At 39.2% G+C, this 15,346-nt stretch overlaps 1 non-coding gene across 1 annotated transcript; it reads left to right on the top strand.

The window, feature by feature from the left end:
- Positions 1–395: 395 nt before the first annotated feature.
- LOC145122978 (small nucleolar RNA R71) lies at positions 396–502 on the top strand. Its single transcript, XR_013714860.1, has one exon. It is a non-coding gene; the product is annotated as a small nucleolar RNA R71 (small nucleolar RNA).
- The last annotated feature ends 14,844 nt before the right edge of the window (positions 503–15,346 follow it).

Raw genomic sequence — 15,346 nt, 5'->3', positions numbered from 1 at the left:
AGTCCTCATCATACTTATCCCCACTCGAGTAACAAACTTGAGCCTTTTTGTACCCGTTATCGTCTAAACTGCAATCCTTGGTCAAGTGTGGACCATTACACCTTTCACATCCAACTCTTATTGCATGAATTGATTGGTCCATTTGGGTCAATCTCTGGTCCATGTTATTCAACATTGCCATCATAGCAGCCATTTCTTCAGATTATGCACTCCCACTGCCTTTGGTTCTATCTTGTCTTGGGTTGGGGTACTCATGAGAGTGTTTTGCGAATTCTTCAATTAACACCTTGATCTAATTAGGATTCTTCTTCGTGAGAGGGCCTTGTGAATCAAGGAGTTGTCTAGTCATGACATTGACCCCATCATAGAAAATAGACATCCCTTGCTGAATATTAAGGTCATGTTGAGGACAATTCCTTAACAATCCTTTGTAACGCTCCCATGCCTCGTATAGTGATTCCCTCGGCTATTGCTCAAAGTTGGCTATTGCCTTCTTGAGTTTTGCTATCTTGGATGGTGGCCAAAATTGGTCTAGAAACTGCTCACGCATTTGAATCCAAGTAGTGATTGTACCAGGTGGGAGTGCTTTCAACCAGTCTTTTGTAGCTCCTTTGAAAGTAACTGGTAGCATCCTTAGCAAGACAGTATCTCTATTGATATTTGGGACATTGAAATAGTCAGCAATGTTGTTGACCTCATCTAGATGTTTGAAAGCATCCTCATGATCCTTTCCATAAAACGGAATATCCTTTAGTGCATTAAGGATGTGGCCCTTCAACTCGAATGTGGCAGTGGCAGGAATCGCGGGTTGTACTAATCACGTACCAACATCTTCTCGAATACGCTTCTTGTAAGCTCCCATTGTCATTTCTTCAATGTTCGCCATTTCGTAGCTTGGCTCGTCTTCGGGTTCGCTCGTATATAGTCCAAACTCGTTCTCGGACTCGTATTCAGACTCGTTTGGGATAGGTATTTGATTTAAACTTGCAATCTTGCTCTTGTCCTTCGTAGATGAGCTCGATTCTCCCATTTTCTTCCCCGACTTCTTTGAGAACACTGACTTGAGTTCTTGTAAGGGCGTATTCTTTGGTGTTTGATCTTCTTTCACGTTCTTATCTTTCTTTTTGTGAAGGGCAGACTCTGGATCTTCAAGAGGTGGCACCAAAGGTGTATTGGACCCTCTGGTCATGTACTCCTGCAAAATAAACAAAATAAAAACGTAAAACTGAACTAAAATAGAGAAATAGCCTAAAAACAAAGAAAACTAGGAATCACAGGATTCACGTCGTGAGCCTATAAAGCTCACGTCGTGAGTTCTGTAATGCAAGAAAGAAAAGTGAAACTGAAAAATAACTTTTTGCAGGTTTTACCCCACAAAAAGGATCGATTAATTTAAAGCAAAATAAATCAATAATTAACTAAGTCGTTCCCCGGCAACGGCGCCAAAAACTTGATCCGTACAATTAGCTACACCTAATTTTAATATTTATAACCTAACTACCTTAACTAACTAAATTGCACCTAGGCAGTGTACCTAGTCGGATTGTAGTGTAGTTTAAGTAAGTTGGGGTCGAACGCAGGGAACGGATTTAATTATCTAAAATAATTACTCTAAATTAATCTAAAATCAAACAATAATTAAAAAGGTTTTTATCCGATTTTGCAAGATCAGACTAACTTAACTCAAATTCAATCAATAATTAAAAACACTCATGTTTAGTTCGAATCAACTTCTTCTTTATGGTTAGCTAACAATTATGGATTATCAAGTTGGTTATTATTGTATTAGTAATTTAATTCTAAACTTACCAATATTAAACTAATTCATGTAAAACTATGTATGGTCACACACAATCAAACACAGAACCAGTTATGGATTATGAATATGCTATGTAAGATTATGCAAACACAATTATAGTCATAATTTATGTTTTCTAGCACAGCTAAATTTAATTACTTTAATTACTATCTAAGATTGGTCAATCCTAGCTCTAGCAATTCAATGTTCACTAAATCACTAGGTTTCAAGTTCATGTAATCTAATTGTCACTAAGCTACACAGAACATGAATTTAAGCAACTGAAGAAACAAATATTAGCATGCTAGGTAATGATAATCAAACACAAGCAAACTACCAACTTAACAAATCTGTAGTAAATTAAACTAAACCATAAGTCAAAAGCTTCATCTAGCTAAACAAGAGTAGCTAGATTCGGCTGCTCATAGCAACAAACAAACTAAAACAAATCATAGTATAAGTCATGATGAATGTACCAAACAAATAAACTGTTGATGTACTCTTCTCTTCCTTGGTGGTAAAAAACCCTATTCCAACACTTCTTCCCTTCTGAATTTTTTCTCCAGATCTCTCCTCCACAAGTCAAAAGTCCTTAAAATCGTAATGATCAAGCGTTTATATAATTTTCCCGAAAACCGTGACTCACGACGTGAAAGGAAGCTTCACGTCGTGAACTTAGAGATATCCTTATCGGGCACGGATTCTTGCTTTGTGCGCACTTATCTTCTGGCATATTCATGCCACGTCGTGGGCTTATAGTTCACGTCGTGGTATCGGTTAAATCCGTGAATTTCTTCAACTCTTGTAATCCAAGTCTCCAATGTTCCAAGTATTGTCAATTCTGGTCCCTTTCTTCAAAAATGCTTTACTTTGGCCGCAAATAACAATTTATCCTTATAAGTACCATAATTCTATGCAAATAACTAAAATATTAATAAAAATGTAATAAAATATTGCCTAAAAATATGTATAAATATGGCAATATCAGTAAGAGTGGACACCCATTATCTTATATATATATATATATATATATATATATATATATATATATATTATTAATCTTTTAATATTATAATAGTATAAGGGTTCAATTTTAACTTTTAAAACTCTAGGGTTTATAATTTAAATATTTCAAAATTAAAACTATTAATCAAAAATTTAAATTCCAAAACTTGAGGGCAAGTTTTGAAACTTTTCAAAACATCTTTTAGAACAAATTTGAAAAATAATTAATTAATCATATTATTAATATTTACCGCATAATTTGACCTAATCTAATTTTCTTTACAAGATAATTCAAATCAAAAATACAAATAATTAATTTTATCTTATAAAACAAGTAATTATCTTATTTATGACAATTATCCTTCAACTGAATTAGGATAATCAATACCATATTGAAAAAATCGAGTTTTATCAGTCAAAACCATTTTTGGTAATTATCCCAATTCAATTTTAGTCAAAATCCCGAAAAATCAGCCACCAGACGAGCCGACTCGCCGAGTCACAGAACTGCACTCGTCAAGTAGCCCTGACTCGTCAAGTTAATCTGGTGACTTGACGAGTCCATCAGTCAGAGGCTGGATTTTTCGACTTTTGAGCTTGAACAAATTAGTTATGCATCAAATACAAAAGAGAAACGATCTTGGCTCTAATACCACTGTTAGGTTATGAGCAAAACAACATTCCTATGGTGTTCATGCAAACCCTAATGCTTGGATCTAGTTTTTCTAATTGTACATGCAATATTTGTCAAAGACTTGCAAACCCTAATCTAGCATACAACAAAAACTAAATCAACACAAATAAACTAGTAAGAATGTTACCTTTGATTGTTGTTTGAAGATCTTGAGCTTTTGAAAACCTTAGCACCTCAAATGTTGTGCCTCTAATAGATCACAAACACCAAAGCAAGCTGGAGAATGATGGAGAGAGAGAAATGGAGGCTCAAAATCAGTTGGAACTCTTCTAGGGTTTCAAGTGGTCGATTTCACTATCCCAAGGGGTCCTTGTATAGCTGCAGAATTAGGGTTTCAGTCAAATCCCTAACCTGGTTGCATAAGCCCTAAGCATCCCATAGGAATCTTCCAAAATCAAGCCCTTGGACGAAATCCTTATGGGCTCCCATAAGATTTTGTCCATCCCTTGCTTAAGGGATCCACAACCCAAATTCCAAGTATCTTATAATTACAATTCCAGTCTCCTTAATTCAATTAATATCTTTTTTACCACAAAATTATTTCTTAATTAATTCTTGACCAATATTAATTAATCAAATATGATTTCTCCTTTAATATATTATTCAAACAATATATTAATAAACCATAATAATCTCTTTCTCCATTATTCATCCATTCAAGTTGCTCTGGTGGAGGCAACCCAAAAGGACCATGCTACAACCGGGTCAAGTACATACTAAATATAGTTATGGCTTAGACACCTAATCCAACAATATTAATTAGTAACTTTAATTGTGTTACAGAGCATTAATTATCCATATTATGTTATTGTATTGCTTGTCTTGATCATAGATAGGTAATCATAAGATCTTATCAATCATAGTCAAGTTCATCCTTAAAATCAATTTAGTGTTCAACTTGTGATTGACCATTGTATAGTAGTTCATGAATTGGTAAACACTAGGACATGATAACTAGTAATATTACAATTTGGTAATCAACTTATTAATTTAATTAACATTTGACTTATTTGATCAAAAACCCCATCTTTACTTTTATGTTATTAATTTAATTAACATTTGAATTATTTGATCAAAACCATTCTCGTTCCTTGTGTTCGACACGCTTTATTACCTTAAATTATATTAATTCATGACTATGTACACTGCCTATTTGTGTTTAAGACTAGTTGATATTAGATAGGACTTTGTAAATAAAAAAACTAGTGCATATAAAACACATCAAGTTTTTGGAATGGTTTGCGTTTAGTTCGAATTTTTTATTTGTTGATTAAATTTTGTTTATAGTTTAGTTTTTAGTTTTTAGTTTTATTTTTAAATGGATATTCTTAATGCTATTCTTGAGCGTGAGTTGCGGGAACTTGATGATCTATATCGATCCAGAAAAAGATTTGGAGGAGATCGAGAGCTTTCCAGAAGAAGACTCAGACGAAGAACAAGAACAAACTGAAATGCAAGAACCAGGTTGTGGCTTGACCATTTCCACGACGTAGCCCCCTGTTTTTCCGGTTTGTGTTTCGAAGCATGGGGTGACGATTCCAACTTTGGAGAAAGTTCTAATGTACGATCTATTTCTGATGAGTGTCCAACCGGTTCCGAACTTAGTCAAAATTTTGGGGTTTTATAGATTCACGCTCGACTGGCCGATTTTAGAAACAAATAGTCAAATTTTACAAATTTGTCTAAAAAGAGTATTAAGTGCAACAAATAGATTGGAAAGGAGCAGATTAATAGTTTATTAAGTTGGGTGTCCAGCTCAAGACTCGCACAAAATAAGCGCTTATCGGGAGGCAGCCCGACTTTTATATTAGTTTGCATTTTCGTTTCATTTTAGTTTTTATTTTTAATTTTGGTTTTAATTTTATTTTTGAATAAAAGTGTTTTTGATGATTCTTATTTTTGTTTCAAGAAACTTTCAGCTAAGAAATTGATGATGGGCAAATATACAAGAGTGGGGTGGAATATTACGAGCAGAGATCGATGGCCACAACTTTTGATTAGTGTGGGGTGCACATCGAGTCCATGACTGATATTTGAAGAATTCGAAGAGTTTATTCTAGCTATTGGACATGTTATGTTTTAGGAGTATCATGCGTACATATTCAATTTATGGGAGGTATTCAAGTTCTGGACATTCTAGTACCCACGACGTGGCGTTTGCTTTCCCACGTCGTGGCAGTCCTAAAAATCTCGATTCAAGCTTTCCAGACTCGATCCCACGATGTGGCGTTTTCATTCCCACGTCGTGGTTGGGCTACAGTGAATATTCTTGAAGTTTTTGCACCACATTTTTCAAATTTAAGTTCTTGGACTTATTTATCCGGCACATGCACGAGCTGCAAGAGTCCAATTTCTAGAAATTATTGAGATGTTCAAGCTTTCCCACCACAAATCGGTTTTGATCTCGCCACTACTACCCTAGGAGAGTCTATTCCTTTTTCTCCATTTTATTGTTTTTACATGCTTTTAACTGTTTTATGCATACAATGAGGGCATTGCATGAACTAAGTGTGAGGTAGGGGTCGAAAAAGGATTTCAAGCTTAAATTGAAAAATTGAAAAAAATTGCTATATTTGGAAAAATTTAAAATTTTATGGTCTTATTTAGAAATCTAGTGAAATTTAAAGTTTTTGTATTATTGTGTTAGGACTTAAGTTGCTAGTGTTGTGTGGGACGATCCGATGCGAACTCAAATGTTTAATTAAACCAATATATGTTATAGTACATTTGTGGCTTCCCTTTCCTAGTGAAATCATGGGACAAAAACATAACCTTGTTTAGTTTGAGGGACATGAAAAGTTTAGCATCGTGTACCAGAAATGTATCTAGGAAAGCTTATGTATTCATTGCACCTTAGACTAATGCCTTTAACCAATAAGGGTTGAAGCTAAGATTCATTGCTCAAGCATATGTTTTTCTTTTTAAGATTTTTAGTTTGAGTGAAAAAGGTGAGTTCAAAATTTTAAAAAAAAAGTTGCAAAGTATGAGTGAATAAAACTAGGGCTGTAAACGAACTGAACGTTCAGCGAACTGTTCGTGAACCGTTTGGCGGGAAGTTCGTTTATGCTCGTTTATTTAATAAATGAACGAACATGAACACAAATTATCGTTCGTTTAGTTAAACGAACGAACATGAACAATGGTCTCGTTTGTTCAATTATGTCCGTGAACGTTCGTTTATGTTCGTTCATATAAGTTCATTTTATGTTCACATATGCTTAATTGTGCTTTGATTATATTAGTTTATTATATATTCATTTACGTTCATATATCTTCAATTATGTTTTTTTTTATCTTTGTTCATTTATGTTCGTTTAGCATGTTAACGAACATAAGCGAACGAACATGAACAATGTAATTTGTTAAACGAACGAACATGAACAAGAAAACTCGTTCATTTATCCGTTCGTGTTCGTTTCTTTATTCGGCTAACTTAAACGAACGAACATCAACAAGCTCCATTCATGTTCGTTCGGTTCGTTTACAGCCCTAAATAAAACCTTACAAAGTATGATGATCAAGAATTATGAAGAAAGTTCAAAAGTTCCAAAAATTGAAGACTCAAGTTGAAGAAAGTGAAGAATAAGGCAATTTACCAAGTAATTATTTATGAAATTTTTCTTTCTAGGTTATTTTTCCATATATATGCTTGAGAGATTAATCAAAAATTACCTTGAGGTTAAGAAATATTTCTGAGGATATATTCGGAGGGATGCATAAAATAAAGTTTGTTCAAAATAAGTGGGGAAGTGTTTATGAGGATTGTGAGTATTTAAGATTTGGTAGGTTTAAGGAATCATCAGACACAAATGTATGCATTGCGGTGAAGTGTAATGATCGGGTTCAAAATGGATTGTCTTGCGTGATGTTGGTGATGGAGTTTTGATGTGATGGTATGTTTAAAAGTCAGTTTTTTGCTTGAGGACAAGCAAAAGATAAGTGTGGGGAATTATGATATGGCCTTATTTAACTATATATTTTAGGCCATTATCTTAATATATTTGATTAAAATGTTATAGTTTTAGATATATGATACTTATATGCTTTAAAATGTTTAGTTACAGTTATAATGGGAGCTAGGATGCAAAAGAATGAGAATGGGGCTGAACAAGACACAAAAATACACAAAAGGATGTTGTTGGCAGCTCGACTCCTTGTCGGTGTTTTGACCATATCTCATGACTCGTAACTTTGATTGATGAAATTCAAGATGTTCTGAAACCTAGACAAAATTTTGGACAGCGTTCGTGTTTATGACAAATTCTGATTCTCAATTCCCACATCGTGGCAAAGCCATCTCCACGGCGTGGCAAATTCAATTTTTGCGTGGACACGAAGATTCCATCTCCAACGGCATCGCAAGTTGTTGGCCATGCCGTGGAGCAGAAAAAATCTATTAAAACACGAGATTTCCAACCGTAATCGGTGTGCAGCCTTTGGGGGGCTATAGATGAAACATCCCAAAAATACAGTCCAAAATTTTCATTTTTAATTCATTAACAAAGCCATACATATCTTTCATCATATAAAAGTCATCAATCGTGTATCTCAAAAATATCATAACATCTGCAAATATACCCAAATCATATGTCAAACATCAGAGTGAATCCTCCCAGGCTAAAAGTTGTGGTGTGTGCCATGCAGTCATCCCGAGCTCTACCCCTTACTAGCGGAAGTACCTGAAACCAAAACTGAAAATTGTAAGCACGAAGCTTAGTGAGTCTCCCCGACTACCTCATATCATACACATAATCACATAATCACATACATTGGTCCCCGCCCTGCTATATCGGGCACTGCCTGACATCGGCTTGTCCGACATCGGGCCCTGTGTGGCATCGGGCCCCGCCCGACATCTGACCGCATCTGGCATCGGGCCATGCCCGGCATCGAGCAAAGTTCAGCATACATATAATCATAACTACTAATACACATAACATAAGCATAACCACTTAACTCTAAACCTATAAACAATCCTCGGGCCCCGCCCGACATCGGACCGAAATCCAGATGCATACCGACATTCCTCGGGAACCTCCCCGGCATCGGACTGTAGTCCGGAAACATACAAATACATACACATGCAAGAATCACAAAGACATCAAGCATACTAACATTCTTCGGGTACTGTCCCGGCATCGGATCGAAATCCGGAAAACATATAAACCTACATCGGGCCCCGCCCGGCATCGGACCTTAATCCGGAACATACTAACATACATAAACGGGCCGGCCTTTGTGCCTTATACTCGTTCCTACTGGAGGAAAGCTCACCTCTCAAGCTGGCTGCTGAAATCTCGTGTGAGGAATCTCTGATGGCTACTCCAACGACTCCCCCACTATCATTATCACAATAATCACTTAGTCAAAAACTTATAATCCTTCTAAGGGTAAAATGACCATTTTACCCCTGGTCAAAGTCAACATTTTGGCTGACTCAACTCGCTGAGTTCTATACTCAAAAATCATGGAGTCGCGATCCGACTCGTCGAATCATCCCCCCGACTCGTTGAGTTCTATCTGATACAGAATTGGGACAACACGACTCAACTCGTCGAGTTCCTGTATGGACTCGACGATTTCTTTAGTCTGTTTGGGCCATCTTTAGGGATTAAGCCCCTACTCTTCAGATCCAAGCTTCTTATTTCTCCTATATATTGAATACGTCCTTTTAGGGGTAAAGTTTCCAACTTTACCCGTTAATAGCCCTTCCTCAAGGGTTTAGCTAAAACCCTAGTTCTCTAGGACATAGATCTTGATCCAAAAGCCATAATACTCCAAACTAAATCATACTAACATAGGTCTAGGCCTTAGACATCATTTGGACACGTAAAGCTCCTAACTTTCCCTCCATACATGGCCTTTTGGGGCTTAAAAGGCCAAAGTAACACCTTAAATCTTGCATGGGGATTCCATGGTCATAAAGTTTGCACCTTTATGCCATGAAACCCCTTCTAGACCCCAGATATGAAAGATAGGCTACTTAGGACGTCCATTTCCCAAGGACCAAGTTTCTTGAATCAAAAACCCTATAAAGTGACAAAGAAGAGATCTAACAAGCTACTAAGCAAGGTTGAGACTTGCTTACCAGAAAATGAAGAGGATGAGAAGTTGTTTATGGGTCTACTAGCTTCCTTCTGAATCTCAAAGCTTCTTTTCTTCTTCACAAGCTTCAAATGCACAAAGTTCACTCAAAGATGGCTCATAAACTCACTAAAGGCTCTAGGGTTTCGTGGATTAGGGTTTTGGACTTGGAGGCTGGAAATGAGGTTGGGAGGTGGGGGTTAGGATGCTTAAATAGGGTGCAAAACCCCGAAATTAGGGTTTCATACTGGCAGCCCTACTCATCGAGTCGAGGCTCTCAACTCGTCGAGTAGGTTACTTAAAACCCCACTCAAAACTCGTTCCTACTCGATGAGTCTGGGGCTCCCAACTCGTCGAGTAGCCCTTCAAAAGTGAATAAATTATAATTAAAATGCGTACCAGGAAATTGGCGTTACAATTCTCCCCCACTTGTCTTAGACTTCGTTCTCGAAGTCTACTGCATCGAGAAACAACTTCGGGTAGTGCTCTCCCATCTCCTTCTTGGGCTCCCAAGTCCACTCTGAACCCTTGCGATGCTGCCACTGCACCTTCACCAGCTCAACCCTCTCGTTCCTCAGCTCCTTCGTCTTCTTAGAATAGCTACCGGTTTCTCGATGTAATTCAAGTTGTCATCAACATGAATGTCCTCTAGGGGCACAACCACCGAGTCATCCACTAAGTTCCATAACTGAGAAACATGGAAAGTGTTATGGATCTAGCTGAGCTCGGCTAGAAGATCCAAAAGGTAAGCAACCCGGCCTAACCAGGCCAACACCCTGAACGGACCGATGCATCTGGGGCCCAGTTTGCCCCGCTTCCTGAACTGGATGACACCTTTCCAAGGTGACACCTTCAGGAGGACCATATAGCCCACCTGAAACTCCAAGTCTGAATGTCGCTTGTCGGCATAGCTTTCTTATGCCGACTCTGAGCAATCTGGAGCCTGCTCCTCTATAGTCTTGAGTACTACTTCAGTACTCCCCATGAATCTCTAAACGACCTCGCCCCAACAGATTAGGGTCCTATATCTCATCCCGTAGAGAATCTCCAAGGGAGGTCGGTCTATGCTGGCGTGGTAACTGTTGTTATAAAAAAATTCCACTAACGGAAGATGCGTATCCCAACTGCCACCGAAATCCAAAACACATGCAGCGTAGCATGTCCTCGAGAGTCTGAATCGTCCTCTCACTCTGTCCATCCGTCTGAGGGTATAAAGCAGTGCTGAAGTGGATACGAGTACCCACCTCCTCGTGAAACCGCTTCTAAAACTTGGAAGTGAAACAGACATCTCGGTCTGACACCACCGAGACAGGCACTCCATGTCGTGCCACTATCTCACGCACGTAGATCTCGGCCAGCTTCTCAGCCGATATACTCTCCTGGATCAGGATAAAATGAGCACTCTTGGTCAACCGATCCACTATGACCCATATCGAGTCTACTCCACGTGCGGTCCTGGGAAGCTTGGTGATGAAATCCATGGTGATATCTTCTCATTTCCACACGGGAATGTCTAGCGGTTGCATCTTGTCGTGGTCTCTCTGGTGCTCGGCCTTGACATTCCTGCAGGTCAAGCACCACTCTACATACCATGCTACGTCGTGCTTTATGAAGGGCCACCAGTAATCAGGACGAAGATCCCAATACATCTTCGTCGCCTCGGGATGGATGGAGAACCTCGACTTGTGGGCCTCATCCATCAGAACTTGTCAAACTCCGCCCCAGTACGGAACCCAGACCCTCCCATACAGGGTCAACAACCCTTAGCTGTCGTAATCAAATGAGGCCACCCAGCCTATGATCCGCTCGCACTTCTGGAGCTCTTCCTTCAGTACCTCAACATGAACCTCTCTAATCTGCTCCAACAATGGAGTAATCACTGTCATCGTCAGGCATATATCTCAAATCGGAGCAGTCACTGACTTGCGGCTCAGGGCATCGGCCACCATATTCGCCTTGCCTGGGTAGTAAAGGATCTCACAGTCATAATCCTTCACCACATCTAACCAAGTTGTTGCACCTCTATCACTGGTGAAAACTCGGCCCTGAACCTGGCCGAGAAATCATTCCAAGTTATCGCATCAATAGCGACATCATCTCTAATAGCTCTCCCAACCTCCTCACACCAGTCACATGCCTTGTCCTTCAGAAGACAGGACGCAATTCTAACCTTGTCCCTCTCGGGACATCTGCTGGTGTGGAAGGCGTTGGCGACATCTGCCAACCATTTGCCGCTAGCAATAGGGTCCCGAGCCCCATGATAGTCTGGAGCTCCGCAAGCTCGAAACTCCCGGAACGTCAGTGTGTGCGACCCCATCATGGTCGCCACCTCAGTGCGGAATGCACTCAGTCTCTCATCTAAAAGCTCCAAGATACCCTCCTTGACCGTACCAAATATCACAGGAGTCTGGTCTTCAACGTTGCGCGTGACATCAGATGAGATGAACTCCCTCATATGGTCATCTAGCTGCCCGGCTCTAGAGACTGAGCATGATCCCTCACCAGTTCCTGAAGTGCCAAATGGCCTAGTGCGTAGCGTCACCATATTGAAAATACACCATAACAAACATCAATATACTCATCATAACTCGAGGGATCTCACATACTACAAAATTCATCAATCGTGTATCTCAAAAATATCATATAATATTCAAATATATCAAAATCATATGTCAAACATCAGAGTGAATCCTCCCAGGCTAAAAGTTGTGGTGTGTGTCATGCAGTCATCTCGAGCTCTTCCCCTTACTAGCGGAAGTACATGAAACCAAAACTGAAAACTGTAAGAACGAAGCTTAGTGAGTCTCCTGACTACCTCATACCATACACATAATCACATGATCACATACATTGGGCCCCGCCCTGCTACATCGGGTGATGTCCGGCATCGGGCCCCGCCCGACATCTGACTGCATCTAGCATCGGGCCCCGCCCGGCATCGAGCAAAACTCGGCATACATATAAGCATAACTACTAATACACATAACATAAGCATAACTACTTAACTCTAAACCTATATCAAAAGTGTGCAACACCATTCATGAGTTCTCCTGAAATAAGATTTGAGTATTGGATTCAACCCGCGCTCACCTGCATCACTTCATGGAATTTATCACGAGTGATTGTGAGACTATAATATCATATAATCTTCAAACTAAGATATATGAATTGTTGATTACGAGTTGGATGTGCATTGATGATACGAAAACGCATCAGTAACTTGATGTTATAAAACGTATCATTGTGTATGACTTAATAAATAGTTAGTACAAGCATATAATGTTTAAGTTTATATGTTCCTTTTATCTAAAGAGGATTAAAAGTGATATCTTGGGCCCCTCGATGATTCTGTTTTGACTATGTTCCAGGCCCGGTCAGAACTAAATTGATATTTTTAGTTATGTTCTATGTCAAACGAATCAGAAATCGGGAAACAAATTGCAGGACAATAAGTATGAATATGTTTCATGTATTTGTCCACATAGATATCTTGAGAACAGAGGAATATGATCCCTTATCTGAAGGACGCGTCACTGACGGTTATAGTTCGACAGCGGCTTTTGAAAGCTTATGATTGCTAAGTCGATTCCTGAAGTCGCATTGCCATCTATAGTTATTAGACTTATCCAAGTGGGAGACTGTTGGATTTGGTGTCTAAGCCCATAACTATAATTGGGATGTACTTGACCCGATTGTAGCATGGTCCTTTTGGGTTGCCTTCACCAGTGCAATTTGATTAGATGGACTTTTGAGAATAAGGTTATTTATGATTTATTAATATATTACAAGTATAATATATTAATATGAAATCATATTATTTAATTAGTATTGATCAAGAATTAATTTATTAATTTTGTGATCAAAAGAGACTAATTAAATATATGGAGATTGATTGTGTAAATCAATGATTCTAATGGTGTGGGCTAAAGATCCATGGTTATTTAGGATGGGCTAAACCAATGAGATAATCCATGGATAGTCCATAGAGGTTAACCCATGGATCCTAAGTAATATGAAAGGTCATCAGGGTTTACAAAGTGTAAGCCTAGCATTTGCCACACTATAAATAAACCCCCTCATGACACCATTAGCCACAACATTCTTGGAGAGTGATATTGATTTTGTGCAAGTAACTTATTCTCTCAAGCCTCCTCTTGCATATTGGTGTTTGTGAACCATTAGAGTCATCACACTTGACGTGCTCAAACTTTCAAAGGTCAAGAACTACAAGTCCTTCTAAGAGGTAAGTCATCTAACTAGTTGTATTGTTCATTTGACAATTTGTAGGCTAGTTAGGATATATGTTTTGGAAAATTGAAAATATGCATGTATAATTAAAGAAAACATAGATCCAAAGCATTTAGGGTTGCATGTGCACCATAGGAGTGTTATAGTGCTCAAAACCCAACAAATTGATGTGGCATGACTGCATTAGCGGTGCGAGCAAGGGTCCATATTCTTGGGAGATGGGTAAGCCAGGTGTCGGATTGTAGTTGGATTGCAAGCAAGGAAGGTACGTCTGGATCGTAAATCGGTAGTTGCTTATGCCTTGTGAGTGGTTATAATTGGGAAATTCAGAGGTCTTCAGATGGAATTCAGGTTCTCTTGGGGATCGTTGGATCCATTTTTGGGGGTCTATTCCGTGTATGTCATTCATTCCATGGTCAAGTGTGGTTGTGCCTGGCTGGACCGGTAGGGTTATGTTTTGGGTTTCGCCACCGGTGGGTGGTGGTTCGAGTTCTAGTGGGGGAGAACTGGGATTCTCAGGTTGAGTGTCAGTCATTGAGGGTTTTGTCAATTCGCTGTTCGGATTGTTGCTTTCAGATTTGTTGGGAAGATGTTGGTCACTGAACCCTTTTCAGAAGCGGGTATGTTCAGCTCCAGGTGGGTTGTGGTTTCTCTGGTTTAGGTGTCAAGGTGTCCTTGAGCATTGGTCGTTGAGTTCGTTACTCAGCGGGAATTCTTTAAAGGATTTAAGTGGTGACAGCTAAAGGTCAAGGAATGCGTCAGCTACCCTCTTGTTCAGTATTTTTTATGTTCCTTCGGTCTTCAGGTTATTTTACCCTCAATGGTAGAGTGGGAGCTTGGTTCATAGCAAACTCAGGTTTTGGTAACCTTCAGGATCATCTTGGAGGTTTTCTCGAGCTAGTGGTGTAGTGATGGAATCCTCTTAGTCTCACAAGTATGTGGTCTTGTTTGACCGATCTTGAGTATATTTCCTGTTTTGAGTAAGGTGGCCTTTTTTATTATCTCTAGTGTGTCTTTTCTTTTCGGATGAGATTATGGGTTTCTGAAGTATTTGTATGGGGGTGCTCCTTGTGAGCTGAGCAAGAGGGCATTGGGGCTCTTGGTTCAAATTATGTGCACGTTTCTCCTGGGTTTCAGCTTCTGATTTGGATCAAGAGTACGACCATTATCCTATCCTCAGGTCGTGTGCGACCATGGTTTCGTAAGGTTTTGCTTGGGTAGTAGCTTGTTCTATAAAGTGAATCGTGCATGGTAGGATTCAGCATTGTTGTGCTCGTTTGGTGTTGTGTGGGACGTTGATTAGGTCCCTTTAGGGCAATGGAAGGAGGTGAGTATCTTAAGGCCCGGGGTGTTGGGTGAATGATGTGATGACGACAGTGTCGATAGGTTATCGGGAGCATTCCAGTCATAGGTTGTGGGCCTAGTGATCAAGATGGTTCTTTTCTTCTGCTTGTATTGATTTCGGTGTGGATGCGTTGATGGGGGGCGGGCACGTCGTAAATCTGTTGGTTAGATAA

The sequence above is a fragment of the Lactuca virosa genome, chromosome 6 (genome assembly GCF_052849685.1).
Source record: "Lactuca virosa cultivar CGN04683 chromosome 6, Lactuca_virosa_CGN04683_v6, whole genome shotgun sequence".
Lineage (NCBI taxonomy): Eukaryota > Viridiplantae > Streptophyta > Magnoliopsida > Asterales > Asteraceae > Lactuca > Lactuca virosa.
This window is presented reverse-complemented; position numbering and strand designations above follow the sequence as displayed.